Below are 5,152 nucleotides of genomic sequence, written 5' to 3'. Positions count from 1 at the left end.
AATGTGTATTTTGTATATATATTTCTATACGAATTTACATCATTTCATGTGTATTTTGTATAGTTTTAAACAAATTTATATTATTTAATGTGTATTTTGTATATATATATATATATATATATATATATATATATATATATATATATATATATATATATATATATATATATATATATATATATATTTATAAATATACACCTTCTTTTATGGGGATTTTGTTTATTTATTTTAATACTAATTTACAATATTTTATGTGTATTTTGTATAAATTTTTTATACGATTTACTTAATTTTATGTATATTTTGTATATATTTTTATAGAAATCTACCTTATTTCATGTGTATTCGTATATATATTTTGAAACAAATTTACATTGTTTATATGTATTTTGCATATCTATTTTTGTGTATTCTGTATTTATTTTTGTTATACATAGAATAATGTAAAATCGTATCAAAATAAGTACACAGAATATCAATAAAATAATTTAAATTTGTATGAAAATAAAGATGCAAAATACCTATAAAATAAAGCATTTTTTTTTTAAATACATATACAAAAATACACATAGAATAATTAAATATGTGTCAAAATTAATATACAAAATGCACATACAATAAGGTAAGTTTGAATTGAAAAAAAACGCAAAATACACATAAAACAGTGTAAGTTTGTTTCAAAATATATATACGAATACACGTAAAATAACGTTGATTTCTATAGGAATATATATACAAAATACACATGAAATGATGTAAATACGTATAAAAATATATGCAAAATACACATTAAATACTGTAAATTCGCGTCAAAATACATAAACAAAATATCAATAAAAGAATGTGTATTTGTATGAAAATAGATATACAGAATACACATAAAATAACCTAAATTTGTATCAAACTATATACAAAAATACACAAAAATATTTTAAATTTGTATGAAAATAAATATACAAAATACACATAAAATTAGGTAAATTTGTATTGAAATATATACACAAAATACACATAAAATAATGTAAATTTGAATGAAAAGACATAGACAAATACATTTAAAATAACATAAATTTGTATAGAAAAAAATATATACAAAACACAAATAGAATAATGTAAAATCGTATCAAAATAAATACACAGAATATTAATAAAATAATATAAATTTGTATGAAAATAAAGAAGCAAAATACCCATAAAATAACGCATTTTTTTATTTATAAAAATATATATACCAAAATACACATCAAAAAATTAAATTTGAATTAAAATAAATATATAAAAAACACATACAATAAGGTAAATTTGTATTGAAATAGATATGCAAAATACATATAAAACAATGTAAATTTGTTTCAAAATATATATACGAATACACATTAAATAACGTAGATTTCTATTAAAATATATATACAAAATACACATAAAATGAAGTAAATACGTATAAAAAAATGTATACAAAAAACACATAAAATAATGTAAATTCGTATCAAAATAAATAAACAAAATACCAATAAAAGAATGTGTATTTCTATAAATATAAATATACAAAATACAAATAAAATAACGTAAATTTATATAAAACTATATACAAAAATACACAGAAGTAATTAAATTTGTATGAAAATATATACAAAATACACACAAAATAAGCTAAATTTGAATTGAAATATATATACAAAATACATGAAATAAAGTAAATTTGTATCAAAATATTTATACAAATACACATATAATAAATTAAATTTTTATTAAAATATATAAAAAAAATAAAAATTAAATAATTTAAATACTTATAAAAAATATGTACAAAATACACATATAATCATGTAATTCGTATCAAAATAAATAAACAAAATACCAATAAAATAATATAAATTTGTATGAGTAAACGTGTATGTTGCATATTTTTTCAATACATATTTACCTTATTATATACGCATTTTGTATATTAATTTTAATACAAATTTAATTATTCGGTGTGTATTTTTGTATCTGTATTTCTATATATATTTTTATACGCTTTTACATTATTTAATATTTATTTTGAATATATATTTTTATACAAATTCATGGTATTTTATGTGTATTTGTATATATATTTTTATATAAATTTACATTATTTTATGTGTATTTTGTACAAATATTTTTTTATAAATCTACCTTATTTTATGTTTATTTTGTATGTGTATTTTGTATATTTATATTTATCCAAATACACATTCTTTTATTGGTATTTTGTTTATTTATTTTAATTCGAATTTACATTATTTCATGTGTATTTTGTATACATTTTTTTATACGTATTTACTTAATTTTATGTGTATTTTGTATATATATTTTTATAGAAATCTACGTTTTTTTATTAGTATTCGTATATATATTTTGAAACACATTTACATTCTTTTATATGTATTTTTGCATATCTCTTTCAATACAAATTTACCTTATTGTATGTGCATTTTGTATATTTATTTCAATGCAAATTTAAATATTTTATGTGTATTTTGGTATATATATTTTTATAAGATTACGAAAATTTGAATAAAAATATATACAAAAAAACAAAAAAATAAATTTCAATTTGTATGAAAATAGATATACAAAATACACATATAATGAGTTAAATTTGTATTTAAATACATGTACAAAATACACATAAAATAATGTAAATTTGTATGAAATGAAAACAAATTCACATAAAATTCGCGTCAAAATAAATAAACAAAATATCAATAAAAGAATGTGTATTTGTATGAAAATAGATATACAAAATACATATAAAATAGCCTAAATTTGTATCAAACTATATACAAAAATACACAAAAATATTTAAATTTGTATGAAAATAAATATACAAAATACACATAAAATTAGGTAAATTTGTATTGAAATACATACACAAAATTCACATAAAATAATGTAAATTTGAATGAAAATACATAAATAAATACACTTAAAATAACGTAAATTTGAATAAAAAAATATGTACAAAACACAAATAGAATAATGTAAAATCGTATCAAAATAAATACACAGAATATTAATAAAATAATGTAAATTTGTATGAAAATAAAGAAGCAAAATACCCATAAAATAACGCATTTTTTTTATTTATAAAAATATATATACCAAAATACACATCAAAAAATTAAATTTGTATTAAAATAAATATACAAAAAACACATACAATAAGGTAAATTTGTATTGAAATAGATATGCAGAATACATATAAAACAATGTAAATTTGTTTCAAAATATATATACGAATACACATATAATAACGTAGATTTCTATAAAAATATATATACAAAATACACATAAAATGAAGTAAATACGTATACAAAATACACATAAAATAATGTAAATTCGTATCAAAATAAATAAACAAAATACCAATAAAAGAATGTGTATTTGTATAAATTTAAATATACAAAATACACATAAAATAACGTAAATTTATATAAAACTATATACAAAAATACACAGAAGTAATTAAATTTGTATGAAAATATACAACATACACACAAAATAAGCTAAATTTGAATCGAAATATATATACAAAATACATGAAATAAAGTAAATTTGTATCAAAATATTTATAAATACACATATAATAACGTAAATTTGTATGAAAATATATAAACAAAATACACATTAAATAATGTAAATACGTATAAAAAATATTAAAATACACATATAATCATGTATTCGTATAAAATAAATAAACAAAATACCTATAAAATAATATAAATTTGTATGAGTAAACGTGTATGTTGCATATTTTTTCAATACAAATTTACCTTAATATATACGCATTTTGTATATTAATTTTAATATATGTGCATTTGAATATATATTTTGATACAAATTTACATTATTTTATGTATTTTCTATATTTATTTCAATTCAAATTTAGCTTATTTTATGTGTCTTTTGTATATCTATTTTCATACAAATTTAATTATTTTTGTTTATTTTTGTATATAGTTTTATACAATTTTACGTTATTTTATGTGTATTTTGTATATTTATATTTATACAAGTAAACATTCTTTTATTGGCATTTAGTTTATTTATTTTGATACGAATTTACATTATTTTATGTGTATTTTGTATACATTTTCTTATACGTATTTACTTCATTTTATGTGTATTTTGTATATATATTTTTATAGAAATCTACGTTATTTTATGTGTATTCGTATATATATTTTGAAACAAATTTACATTGTTTTATGTGTATTTTGCATATCTATTTCTATACAAATTTACCTTATTGTATGTGCATTTTGTATATTTATTGTAATACAAATTTAAATATTTTATGTGTATTTTGGTATAAATATTTTTATAAAAAATGCGTTGTTTTATGGGTATTTTGCATCTTTATTTTCATACAAATTTACATTATTTTATTAATATTCTGTGTATTTATTTTGATACTATTTTACATTATTCTATTTGTGTTTTGTATATATTTTTTTATACATATTTACATTATTTAATGTGTATTTTCTATATATATTTCATACAAATTTACGTTATTTTAAGTGTATTTGTTTATATATTTTCATTCAAATTTACATTATTTTATGTGTATTTTGTATATGTATTTCAATAGAAATTTAACTAGTTTTATGTGTATTTTGTATTTATATTTTTATACAAATTTAAATTATTTTTGTATTTTTTAATAGAGTTTTATACAAATTTACAATATTTTATGTGTATTTTGTATATCTATTTTCATACAAATACACATTCTTTTATTGATATTTTGTTTATTTATTTTGATGCGAATTTACATTATTTAATGTGTATTGTGTATATATATTTTTACGTATTAACGTCATTTCATGTGTATTTTGTATATATATTTCTATAGAAATATACGTTATTTTATGTGTATTCGTATATATATTTTAAAACAAATATACATTGTTATATGTGCATTTTGTATATTTTTTCAATACAAATTTCCCTTATTGTACGTGCATTTTGTATATTAATTTTAATACAAATTTAATTATTCTATGTGTATTCTTGTATATGTATTTAAAAAAAAATGCTTTATTTTATGGGTATTTTGCATCTTTATTTTCATACAAAATTACATTATTTTATTGATATTCTGTGTATTTATTTTGATACG

Source organism: Eriocheir sinensis, unplaced genomic scaffold, assembly GCF_024679095.1.
Source record: "Eriocheir sinensis breed Jianghai 21 unplaced genomic scaffold, ASM2467909v1 Scaffold74, whole genome shotgun sequence".
Classification (NCBI taxonomy): domain Eukaryota; kingdom Metazoa; phylum Arthropoda; class Malacostraca; order Decapoda; family Varunidae; genus Eriocheir; species Eriocheir sinensis.
The sequence above is the reverse complement of the archived record's forward strand: the minus strand, read 5'-3'. Positions refer to the sequence as shown.